We start from the raw sequence: 14,103 nt of genomic DNA, 5'->3' as shown, positions 1-14,103 counted from the left end.
TTTTCTGCATTGCAGTTTCCTCGTTAACAAACTCTTGCGATGTGCTATTTACTTTACTTCTGTATCGTTCAGTTTGTCTTTATAATTAATGTAAATAGACTCGTATGTTGATCAAATACTTGGTTTGATCCCATAGTTGGCTCGGTCAGAAGACTCAAAACTTATACTACATACCAAGTAAACATCTTGTGGTTGCTATCTTCTTGACGTGTCTATATTAGATCATGCAAGGTGTGTGTCATGTAGATTGATATCGAAAATATTGTGGTGTACTTGGTACTCTCGTCATTTTAGGGTGAATTTGGTATCAACTGCATTTCAATTTGAAATCTGATACTAGGCTAGTGTCTATAAGAGCTTGATAAAGTTTGGTGTTCAAATCTGAACGAGGTCCCGAGGTTTTTCTGCAGTTGCAATTTTTCTCGTTAACAAAACTTATGGTTCTCGTGTTTTTTCCTTTCCGTCTTTTATTGTTTTATCATTATAATAGGAATAGCTCAAGTAGTATTTAATCAATCTTAGAAGATAACTCCATCTTAATTGTGATCAATTACGAGACTCGTTCTTGTAGAATTTGTATCTTGAAAGATAGATAACAAGTTTCATACTTGGCAGAATTCGAATTCGATTACTTGGATACGACTAGATTAATCTTGGACATTGATTTTTGAGATCGTTCAAGTAATCTCTTGTCTTGACTTTCTGATTGTGAAGAGAAATAGATGTAAAATCTATATACATATTGTTTAAGAATCATTAAGTTGGTCTGCTAGCAATTGTATTAGGTTTTGTCCATATAGGTTGCCGAACAAAAAAAGTTGGTGGTATACTTGGTACCCTCTCCTTTTCATTAGTTATTTCCCCAACCAAAGAATATCCTAGATTCGTTGCTGATGTGGTAAGGTGTGATTTTCGATACGCTAATCGTGCAAGTGGATAGTTGTACGTGTGTATTTGAATAGAAGATACAATGCAATCTGACAATACAAAAAGAAAAGAAAATACAATACAAGAGTTCTACAAATGCTATAGAATGTTGAAAACTAAATGATTTTTAAATTATTCAGCCCCAACTATTTAACCTAGCCTCATTTGGATTTCGTCAATGCATAACGACCAAAGATGCCCCAATGTTATTAAGTCAAATTATCTCGTCATATCTATTCAATAAGGAAAATAAAACCAGACAAGCGTTGTACTCTCTTTCTTTTATCTCTTCACTTAAGAAATTCTGAATCCTTCTTCGTCCATATTTAGGCGAGTCTCGATGAGCTCAGACAATCTGAACTCCAGTTTTTACTGTCTTTCTAGATTTAACTTTATTTCTCTAGTTTGACTTTATTTTTTTTTAAATTTTTTTCTAAAGTTCGAGTTTTTGCTTTTCAAGAGTTAGTTTTAATGGTTGTCTTGTCGTGTTTTGTTTTTTTCATGTTGTTTATCGGCCCTTCTTCATCTCTTTGCAACTTTATGACATTTTTTTTTTGTAAGGTTTAGGCCGATTTTAGAAGTGATCAGTTTGTGTGGATTGAAGGTTCTTTCCTTCGTACTCTTGAAGACAAAGAACAAGGGTCAGGAAAATCGATATCAATCACAAAAGTTTGGGCAAATTACTCAATTTAAGCGTATGTTTTTAAGAAAGAAATTTTACCTTTTAAGAAAGAAATTTTATCTAAATGGTTGGAGATTACTCTATACCGTTCCTTCTCCAATTTATCGGTCTTTTTCGACGCAATTTGGGTACCTCAACAATTCTCTGATCTTTTTCTTCCCAGTTTGTTTGTTTGACATCTATAATTCCCAGTTTTCTTTCTTATGGGCAAACGAGATTTTGAGGTTTTCTGGTTAAAATAGTAAATAAGTAAGAATATTTTTCAGCTGGGTGAACCGAAACAAAATTATTCGTGCTTTTAATTAACTCAAACCCATTGTATGGATGAATTATTCGTTCTAGAAAACACCACTATAAAATCTAAAACCTGATGAAATTTGGATTTATCAAGTTTTTGTTATCTTGGAGAATGATACATTCAACCAGATAATATTAATAATGTTTAAGATAATACTTGAGATATATTAAGTCAAATTTGGATTGATTCATGACGTTAACATTGAAAGAAGAAAAGAGGTTGTAATGTGATACATAAAAGTGAAAATATGGATTGATTTTTAGAAACATGCGAAAAAGACGGTAAATGGCTTATACACATCAAAACACACATATATCAAGATTGTTACGCGATTACCAAATTAACGGAGATGTACCAAATCTGTATAACATAAAGCTATTATAACCACATGATTTACTGGATTGGTGCACTCCGTTTAAATTGTATTGAATATTTACAAAATACGTCGCATTTTGTTTGGTGCTTCGACGGGGGTCCATGGGGATCCAGATTCCCAATGAACCTAATTCGGTTTTAGTTTGAATTCAAAAGATGTGTATTTTCTTGATAACTACCATTGATGCCTATTGGAGATATTCGTTGATAATGAACATGCATCTTGAACGATCTCAAATACCCAATAAGTAGTGATGAATTGATTTTCGTTCAATCACATCTAATTTTTCTATTTTAAGTATCATCATAACCTTCTCATTGTAGAAACCTTGAATTCAGAGGTACAAACCTTGAATCCAGATATGTTCTTAGTTTGATCAAGAGGTCCAAACCTTAAGTCCAGTTATGTAGTTAAAGGATTTCATTGTATCCTGAAGGCATTATTTCACATAGCCATCTATAATCGCCAATAAATTGAGAGGTTCGAATTAACTAACTAAGAAATCCTCACAGAGCCTTGAAGTCGGATATACAACATTTCTCTTTTGCATTTTCGGCCTTCCTTTTTCTAGCATAATTTTCCAACAAACTGGTACCCTCGTAGTAATCTGTGTATAACAAAACATAGACAATATCAACAAAAATGACAGGTGTTTTCATTAGAAAAATAAAATAAATCAAAAATATGCGAGTTTTTATTGGGGGGAAAAGAAAATAGGTGAAAGAGCTATAAACCCAATCAAATCTTGTTAAAAAAAGTTCGAAGCAAAATTTTGTTAACTGAAAATTACATTCTTGATAATAAAATAGTTAATCGGCAATCACTTTGGACATAAATTTCCTTAATAAACTAACTACCACCCTACTGGTAACCTAAAATATTAACAATTTTAGTGAACCGTTTGTTGATATATGGGTGTCGGTTATTGCTTGTGGACCTGTAAAACTTGTCTTAATTTAAAGAAAAGAAAAAAAGGAAATGATCTAGAAAGGAAAATATTTTGAAATGGATTATGGATTAAGGTTTGAAATTAATCAATGAGAAGTGACTAGCTAGAACTCAAGACGAATAATTCACATCAATGAATGAGATTAAGTTAAGTGGGTAATATATATGAATGGGAATAATCATTTAGCTCGTTACCTGCAGTGAAAGTCATGATTTAGCTTGAGCTTTAATAATTACATATAGTGAGACATAAACATATGAGATTGGTGAAATGATCAAAGTAAAAGAGAGATATTGGAGAAATATGGATACGATGAAAACAAAAAAAAAAAAAAAAAAAAGCTGAAAAAGAAAAGAAACAATCACAAAATTGGTCAAAAAGACCAAAACAGAAAATTCATGGGTGAAATAGATTCTTAGGTTTAGATATTGTTTATATAGCCAAAAATTAGAAAAATACTGTTCATTTAGCCAAAATGGATATTTGACTCCGAATATTTTTTATTTATTAACTTGAAGAGACAACTATGTCCCTATCTTCTACAAATGTTTACTGGGATGGAGAAGAACAAAGAAATCTATAAAAAACAAAGTACAACAACAACAAAAAAAACAGAATTAGTTTGCTCTGTTTTACGAGTTAATTGCAAGCAAAACAGAGTACTCAAACAGAGCAAAAAAACATAGCACTAAAACAGAGTAAAAAACAGAGCAAAACAGAGCTTGTACAGCAAAATACAGAGTACGTAAAACAGAGCTTGTACAACATTCAACCACTGTAACTGCAAAATCCTTCCAGCTTCCCTGTAAGCAGTTACAAGACCACCTGCAGTTCACTGCCTTCTCTGCCAGGCCAAGTGCTATCAACAACTCCAGTCAAAATGGCTAAGCCTTTAACACCTTTAAGAACTGCTGAAGGTATTGATCTCACAGGTTTCAATCGAGCAGCCTATCCATTTAAGAGTAATTTAGTAAATTTAAATTGCCATTATTCTCCATTAACCAATACCTTTCACCCCATCAAAGTATACTTATGCTTCACATTTTAACTGCCATGAACCATCGTTTGATGGGGTTATTTGTAGGTCACAGGGTCCACAACTTGACTAAACCTTCAAAAAAGCAGCCCATAGAAAATGCCCAAGGGAGCCCTTTAGGATGAATGAAATGAAGAGGTAATATACTGTGTCAACTATCAACACATGTTCAGTATAAACAATTACCTAGGTAAAGACGCATGTTGTATCTGAAGTGGAGGAGTGCTTCTCTCACCGCTTTTACCATAATGCTCCTCCAAATGAGCAAACTGTCGTTTGAAACGATCAACTCCACTATGTTGGCATAAAATGAACAAATGGTCAGTTATGATAACTACTCCTCTTGAGATAAAATATTTATTCTAAAGTATCAAATTTGATAACAAACCGACTAATAGTTTTAATAACTGAAGCAAAACTAATAGATTTGATCAGAAATTGCTTAGTTTGGCAAACCTCAAATATAGATTATGGAGTGTAAGAATATAGTGTTTCAACAAAGATCAAAATTCTAATGTACTGCAGGTGAACATGCAAAAACCTCATGATAGGTACCTAAAGATGTAACGATAGAATGAGCATGTTTATCTGCAATTATACTAGAACTGGTTTACCTAGAACCACAATGAGCATTAAGAAAATCAACATGCTTATGCAAGTTATATCTAGGAAACATGCTAGAACATCTAATTATGTCGACAATTGTTCCAGTAACTGTGATATGAACCAGGATGATCACAATCATGACACGACTAATGTTCACTAATAGACAAAGTAAGAAATAATTGCACAACAAAAGTCGTCTTCAAAAAGGGTTTCTCACAAAGAAGGATAATAAACAAAGTTGATCAGAGAATTTAATCAGGTGGCGTACCTTGGGTACAGGAAGCTAGTTTGATCTGCACCATTCAGGTATTCCTGAAGCATTTGGGGATGATACTCCAATATCTGTTGATTTTAAGAAAATAGTTATATTACAAAGCATCTATTAAATGAAAGATGTAAAATAATTGAGATCAAGCTGTTCAGATACCTCTCGGTAAATTAATTCCCGTACATCTTCCTTCGACAATTTCGTCCTTTCAAACTCAAACTCAAATTTTGAGATGGGTTGCGTTGATGGTTCACGGTCCACATTTGCCAAACCATGAAAATATGGATCATCTAATGCCTGTGATTACAACCAAGAGTTAAAAAAAAAGAAGCATATACATAATTTGGATGATACGTTTTTTTCATTCAAGGAATCAACTTTGTTATACATATTGAAATATATCGGTTATAAAATCTGACTTCTTCATCAGTTTAGTATAAGATGAAACCGTTTTCATCCTAGTTTAAAATGGGTGAAACCAAATTCAACCCAATTTAGTATAGGATGAAAACCAATTGCATGGTAGTTTAAAATGGGTGAAACCAAATTCAACCCAATTTAGTGTAGGATGAAACCCAGTTTCATCCTTGTTTACAATTAGTGATACCTAATTCAAAAATCATAGATTCATCCTACCTATAGATGAAACTGATTTCATCCTATTTTAAAATGAGTGAAAGCAAATTCAACCCAATTTAGTAAAGGATGAAACCCAGTTTCATCCTTGTTTACAATGAGAGAGACTAGTTTCATCCTTGTTTAAACTTAGATGAAAACAACTTCAGCTCAACCCAAAACAGGATGAAACCAGTTTCATCCAAGCCTAATTCAATTAATCTCAAACTAATTTAAGCAATTCAATCCAAACCATAAACATGGATGAAAAACAATTCAATCAAATTCAAAACAGGATGATACCCGTTTCATCCATGTTTAAGCAATAAGGAAAAATAAAAAGTCTATAATGCATTCATCTCATAGTTTTTGGGTTTAATACAGGATGATACCGGTTTCGTCTATAACAAGATGATACAAGTTTCATACTTATTTAGACATGGATAAAAATCATTTCAACCAAATTCAAATTAATGATAACATTTGCATCCAATTATTTCTGACTTGAAGCTTGTATGTAGAACAAAATCACTTCATAAAGTGTTTATGCAAAATAGCTAGATACATGCATATCTCTGAATCTACATCAAAAAATTCAGTTTTGTAATCAATCTAAACATCCAAAAAACCCTCTAATTTATCTTTAATCTTTCGCACAATCTCATAGATTGACAAAACAAACTATCAATTCATAATGAATAAATGAAGAACTTGTAATAACTTACCTCGTCAAAGACGAATCAACGAAATTTATCATCACCAGATTCAACATGGAACCATCTTATTCATCTTCATCGATCGATTGCAATTTCTTCACTTCTCTAAAACAAACCCATCCATCGATCCCATCTCAAATTCATCTTCTTTGATTCTTACAACCAAGAACTGAATAACACCACCACTAAATCAAACCAAATACCACCAGAAAACTTGAACTCTTTTCTCCTCACTGCCATCAACACAATCCATGACAGCAGCTTCAAGTCAGATCCCAAATTCGACACCCACAACATCGACCACCAATACCATTATTCTCCAATAATCAATATCACACCCTACTTCTCCACAACTTCAATTATTCATCAAATCGCAGTAGCAAACCCTATTTCTTTTAAATCAATCGACATGAATAATATAATTTATCAGATTTAAATTCAAACGCAGATTTATTTTCGGTGAAACGGTGTATAAAGAAGATGAAGACGATGATACTTGTTTTGTTTGGTAACGGAGATGATGGAAAACAAAAGATGAGGTGCAGAAGTGATGGAAAACGAGAGCTTTTTTTTGGTTTTTTTAGATCTGGTTTATGTTTGAGGAGACGGAGAAGACGAGAAGAAGATATCCCTTCCAAAAGGGTATTAACATAAACTCCTCTCCATTGGCTATTTGACCCAGACCGAATCCTAACTGTCTATTTGGCTCAGAAAACACCTAATTTTGGCTATATATCCCATTTTCTCAGAAACAATTGCTTTGGTTGATAAAATGAATAATCGTTGCTATTTCCACTTACATGTTATAAGCGTTGCATGAGAGCGTTGATGAACGTGTTACTCCTCCAAATGGTTTATGGGCAGGATTTGTCGACGATGCATTCTTCTTGTTCAGACCGAATCTGCATTTCACAGCTAGTTAACCTGAGTTAAATTGGCCTTTATTAGTAAATGATTACACTCCCTGTGGAAAAAGCCGAAAACGGGACCGCAAACAATCTGTACGTGACATCATGAAAAGTGCAAATAAGGTAAAACTGTGACGCCTTCAGAGTACGGAAATGGTCCCGTTATGTAGAAAATCCTGTCGACTCCACTAATTCTCCCTCCACTCCACTTGTCGTATGCTGAAGTATTTAATTTTCTGTAAAAGTCAGTGAAGTCAGGTCTCAGTCAACTATGAGTTGAACACGTGAACTGTACACCATAACTGCTCCCCTCCCCTTCCTACAAGAAAGATTCTCAAACGAGAGGCCGGTGATATTTGGTGCAGGGATTTTACTAACTACAGTACACTTTTTTTTTCCTTCAAATTTTGACTCTGTCATAGTCTTTTTAAATACTAATGTATGTCCAGTCCATTTATTTGTCACCGCTCCCCGATATTATATGCCAAGATGGCCATGATATATGTCTAAAACGGAAAATAATGATGGATTTTATACGAAACTATCAATTGATAAGAATTGATTTCGAAGTGAAGGTGCTTGGTTGTACGATGCAGTCAGTGCATCTGCTGCTTGATGAGCTATGTTTTAAGGTATCAAGTGATACCTATTGTATTGGCAGACTTTATAGATACAAAGTACCCCATGTAATATCATTCTAATCTTAATAAAACTTATGCTTCCAAAAAAAAAAAGTGTCAAGTGAGGCTAGCTTTTCTTGCTTTACCTTCTAACTCAGACGTAGGTTAGTCGCAGATGCAGGTTCCAGATCCCGTCATTTTCTATCCTTGATGGGTACCAAAGGAAGTTGATAAATACACACTACATTCTATCTAGATGCAATGTTCATGTGCCCGAAATGCAAAATGCATTGAATAAGATGAGATGAGACTTGAGAGAATATACAAAAGCAAATTTATAGCTTACTTTGCCGACCGCCGACGTGTATGAAAAGTGGATACTGTTTTAATGTAGATCTAATCAATACCATTGATCTGCTACAACACCTTTTAGCTTTAGGGGAAGTGAAACAAAATGAAACGAGATAAAAACCAAAAAAGTTTGGACGTTACTTGTTGCGAATAAAGTCAGTAATAGTATACGCATACTTGCATCATACGTATATACATCCTATATCCGAATCTAATGATAATGTTTCCCAAATACAAAGATTAGAGAATATACAAAAGATTACTTGCAGTGCTGACTGCCGACGCATAGTTAAGATATTTGGTAGCTTTAGGCCAACCACTATGGGAGAGGACATCACTTTCCTATCCCTCAATTAAAGGGAAGGATAGCACAAGGAAATTAACCTCATGATGGTGTCTTTTTTTTTTCTCTACACGATACAGCTACCGAGTAGCCGTATGAATAGCGTCGTATCAGTCAACTCGTTGACTTGATCAATACGGCTATTCAATTGACGTGTTATAGGTATAAGTCATCAGAAACTGGGTTGGATTTCCCACTTCTTCTTCTTCTCTAGTTTTTCATTCTCTCAAAATCCTTTCAAACCCTTTTGATTCCCTTTCGATTTTCATATTGATTCATTGCGACTCGTTGGCTTAAACTAAAAGAGTTTGATCTTGACTCCAAGGTGAAACAAATCCATTCTTCAATTTCGAATTTCATCCAAAAAATCATCTAAGATGAGTGATTCTAATTTTAGGGTTTCAAATTATTTTGATTTTGATGAAATTGTTGTTTAGGTTTTAGTATGCAATTCAATAATATAATTAGAACATATATTTAGTGAAAAATCCATGATTAATTGTCGTGTGTCTTGATTTATGTTGAATGAAATATTGGTAAAATACTATGTCGATGTATAACATTGATTGACTTGTATTTATGTATGGTATACACAAATTGATACTATGTTTGTTGTTTGAAAAGGTACATAATGAGTCTAATGCGTGCTTATGTGAGAGTTAAATATGAAATCTATTTGGATAACTCTGGTGATGAAGAAGAGAAAGTTTTGCTAATGTTTACACAATTATGTTTGGATGAACGATTGTGTATTATTAGACAACTGGTACCTAGGGAGGTACAGACACGTAGTGTAATAACGCGAGATCGAGTGTGGCATGATTCCAAAATGATGAATGATTATTTTACGCCTGGAACTGGTTATACGTCAAGACAATTCAAACAACGTCTAGGCATGAGTGGAGACTTATTCGAGAAATTGTTAGGAAAATTGCTTGAAGTTGATCCAGAATGGCAACAACGTCCAGATGAAACCGGTACTATGGGGTATTCTCCGCATATGAAATTAGTTGCCGTGATAAAATGTTTATGCAAAAGTACGACAGCTGATAGTGTTGATGATTACACTCGTATGGGTGCAACTACAATATACAAGTATCTAAAAATATTTTTCCACACCATTTGCATGACTTTTGGAGAAAGATATTTGCGTGAACCCACTCCTGAAGATGTTCAAAGGTTGCTAGATGAGAATGCGGAACGAGGTTTTCCTGGAATGCTTGGTAGTGTTGATTTTATGCAGTGGCCATGGAAGAATTTTCCGGTAGCTTGGCAAGGAACTAACCGGGATAAAGTTAAAGGCGGTGGCATCATACGATTTGTGGTTTTGGCATGCTTTTTTTTGGAATGCCTGGATCAAATAACGATTTGAATGTGTTGGCACACTCCCCCCCTTTTTTATAACATGCTAAAGGGTATAGCACCTCCATGCAATTATGTCGTCAATGGTCACCAATACAATATGGGTTATCTCTTAGCCGATGGTATCTATCCAAAGTTGACTACAATTGTACAAGCTTTTAGTCAGACATTGGAAATTCCCGACTATGTGAGATTCAACAAGCATCGAATGGCTAAAAAAAAAAGGATGTCGAGCGTTCTTTTGGAGCGCTTCAGGGTAAATTCATAATTATCGGATCACCATGTAAGTATTGGCAACAATCTGACTTGAACCTAATTATGAAATGTTGTCTTATTTAACACAACATAATTATCGAGCATGAACGTTGGGATACAGATTGGGGAAGAGTTGTTCCTATTCCGATTCCAGAACCTACCAATAATGGTCGTGTATTTATGTCATCTCTGAAAAACCTAGAAATGCACCTACAACTAAGAAATGATATTGTCAAGCACATGGTTGCGTGTCCTGGTAGAGGAGGCCAGGCAGTGGACTTGTCTAGTTTGGAGGGTTCAAATATGGAATACGTGGTACTTCCATCATCAGAAGGAGATTATGATGACACAGACTTAGAAGAAAAAGTGGTTCATGGTCAAAACGAGGATGGAGCATTTGATTATTATGGAGATTACAATGATCAAATCACAGATGACTTTGAACATGTTGTTGAACATGTATATGGAGACGGACATGTGGGAGAAAAATATGAACATGATGGAGATGACTATGAGGATTCTGACGATGACGATAATGTTGCGTACGATGATGCGGGTATGTATGATGATGATGGTGAGGCATATGATGTATTTCACTGTTGTGTTTAAGATTTCGAATGTTACATGCATATGTATTACAAACTTTAAATTATTTTTGGGCTTCAATTATGTATTTAAATGAATACGTTTATATTTGATGGCATATGGTTTACAATTAGGATAATCCGTGTAATCATTTAAATCTCTTGTACAGTATATGGATATGTATACATATCCGTGAAGTCTCTTTGTACAGTATATGGATTAGTATACTTATCCTTGAAATCTCTTTGTACACTGTATGGATATGTATATTGACCATGTATAAAGGATTCACGTATTGTTTACCAATGAACACATTAGTTCGACCAACTCTCTTCTCCATCTTCAAAAATAAACACTTACTTTTGTCCAAGTTATTATTTACAACACTTTTCTTTCTTAATTATGGTGGGTTATATTCCGGCGGAAGACGAATTGAAAGTTAGTTTATGGGTTGATGTTCATCATCGGCTGCGGTAGAATACGAAGAAAAACTCAAGGAAAAGAAACGAGGTCAAGAACAATTCAAACCGAGGGAAAGGTTAAAGGATGTTGAAGAAGAGAAAGAATGGATTAAAAACTTTTACATTCTCAGGGATCTTCCCGAAGATCCTAAAGATCATACTATATTTTGGATTGACGTTGGTCGGGGTCCTTTCGTTAAACATACGGGCAAGAAACCACGCTATGGTTATGAACCATACCATATTTTTTCAAGGACGAATCATGTTAGAAAATTATGCATCAAGTACAATGAGTTTCTCGATAGGTACAGAGGGGACAGGTTCGCTGCACAAGATGCATATAAAGCTTGGAGAGGATAAACGCTTTATCATTTCAAAGAGGCATTGATCGTTGAATCTCATACCAGGAAAAATAATAACATGTAATGTGTTCAGACCTATCATCCACCATGTCAAGAAACGAGGGCAGAGAGATACACGCTTTTAATTGAATGATCTGTTGTAATTTCTTTTTTAAGTTACTAATGAACATTAGTTTGATTTATAAGAATTATTAATTATAAAACTGCAAGTATTACATTAAACCAGAACATAATAGAGATGATAATGAGGTTATTAATTTGAATATGAAAATCGTTTGGTTACAACGCATTCAAACCTTTCATTAATTCAAACAACAACTAAATTAATTTAGACAACTCTTTTAAAATTAAGTTAACAACAATACTAACTAGAAATTTAGGACAACACTTTTAATTAAACCTAAAATAGAAATTAAAAAACTGAAATCAATAAAAGATAAAACAATTAGAGATGGATTACATCATCATCTTCAATGTTGATTATATTCATCCTCTTCAAAATCTCCTTTTGTTTGAGTCGATAATATTTTTTTTCGTTGGGAGATAACCGACTAAGGTCCATAGACATTATTGAAGTCTCTTGATCTAAATGCATTTGTTGTTGATGCATTTGATTAGTCTGTTGTTAAAGCTTTTGCAAATTGAGTTGTTCTTCCATTTGATAACTCAGTTGTTGAGTATACTCCCACATTTTTTGGTATTGGAATTATTGTTCCACTCTCATTTCTTCCTTCATTGGCCGTGTTTCCTTAAGATACTCCAAAATACTAGCACTTTGTTGATAGATCTTATCTTCTTCCATCTTAACCGAAAATGTTCCCTCATCACCTTCTCTAAATATACCTTGCTCACGATCCTTCTTCTGTCTAGCTTGCATTTTGGCTTTTTTTTTCCTATAGGACGTGAATTATACTTGTAATTCCAACGAGTCTCTCCATTAGGAAGAACTTCAGTACCATATTCGAATGATACAAAGTTACGACGATTATTAAACAACTCACTGTTTTGGGACACAGTGAGTTCATAATTAAATCCAGGGACCTTTTCTCTAAACATTTCATAACATGCATCATACTTGAATGGTTGTCCTGTTTGAAAATGAAATTGCTCCCGACCTTCTTTTGTCTGAAAAATTATGTATTTTAGTTTATTAAAAACATCACCAACTATATGGAAAAACTTAACAAATTAATAGAACTTACCAAATCTTCATGGCTCGCACCGCTTTTGGTTGCCGATATATAACGTTAAGAATGGACATGAATTCTCTGACATCTTTTTTTATTCCTTTCATCTTGGTTTTTAAGGCTGCCAAATCTCTTCCCTTAGGATTGTCGTTGCGTTCGATAAAAATTTGGTGAATACGTATCCAAAACATAGCGTTTTTTATCCCCGAACCCACAATTTCGTCCATACTCACATAAATAAAGGCAGCAATAAGATCAATCTCTTCCCGTTGAAGAAAACTATTAACCATTTTGAATCAAACTAAATATAAAAACTTGAGTAGTAGAAGATAAATATAAAAATCAAAGAAGTATAGTAAGAAGAAGAGAAATAAGAAATCAATTGATGTAAAAAAGAAGAAAAATAAGAAATCAATTGATTTGGGGTGATTTGAGTAGAGAATTAGAGTGGTATTTATAGAGGATTTTGAAAAAATGACCGTTGGGATCCTACGGTGGATAAGATAGAGCCGTTATTATGATGAATGGTTAGGATCGAGTGTGAAAGAGGTGTAAACAAAAAAAGGTCAAACAAATATATTTACTGAAACGGCTACGCAGTAGCCGTGTAAAATTCTACGGCTACTGAGTTTCCGTATCAACTGTCAAACGGCTACTCAGTAGCCGTAAAGCGTAAATTCATACGACAACTGAGTAACCGTGTGATTTCCCTTCCCTACTACCCAGATCAGATGTGATCCTCCTAGTCGGGAAAGGGAAGGATATCCCTACACATGTAGGGATATGGAAGACCATAATGGTTGCGTTTTTAGATTTTTCCCTACATATGAGGGATGGGGTAGGGAAAAGGGGCACCATAGTGCTTGGCCTTAGCGTATCGATTCATCGAAAAAAAAATACTAATGTTTAAACTTTCATTTTTGGAAGGAAGATACTATCGCTTTTTTATTTTAGCCTAACTTTTTTTCAGAAAGGCATATCTATCTAACTAATAGATGGGTCTAATTTAACTTTTTAACACGTTTAGGTGAATGTAAAAAATTATAATTGTTTTGAAAAACTCTTGAGATAGTCTTTGAAAGTCATGGAATTCCATGATTTTCTAATGGTTCACGCATAACTTAAACATTATTACTCCATTTGGTGCATATAGCTTATATTAATAAATATGTGCGGGTAAACAATCTTATTTGTAA

The 14,103-nt window shown here is 34.1% G+C and overlaps 1 long non-coding RNA gene across 1 annotated transcript; it reads right to left on the bottom strand.

Annotated features, from left to right (window-relative positions):
• Positions 1-4,028: 4,028 nt before the first annotated feature.
• Positions 4,029-7,073, bottom strand: LOC113302695. Its single transcript, XR_003337025.1, has 5 exons — positions 6,483-7,073; positions 5,302-5,439; positions 5,143-5,216; positions 4,455-4,562; positions 4,029-4,343 (listed from the first exon to the last, which is right to left on the bottom strand). It is a non-coding gene; the product is annotated as an uncharacterized LOC113302695 (long non-coding RNA).
• Positions 7,074-14,103: the final 7,030 nt, after the last annotated feature.

The sequence above is a fragment of the Papaver somniferum genome, chromosome 8 (assembly GCF_003573695.1).
Source record: "Papaver somniferum cultivar HN1 chromosome 8, ASM357369v1, whole genome shotgun sequence".
Lineage (NCBI taxonomy): Eukaryota > Viridiplantae > Streptophyta > Magnoliopsida > Ranunculales > Papaveraceae > Papaver > Papaver somniferum.
The sequence above is the reverse complement of the archived record's forward strand: the minus strand, read 5'-3'. Positions and strand labels throughout refer to the sequence as shown.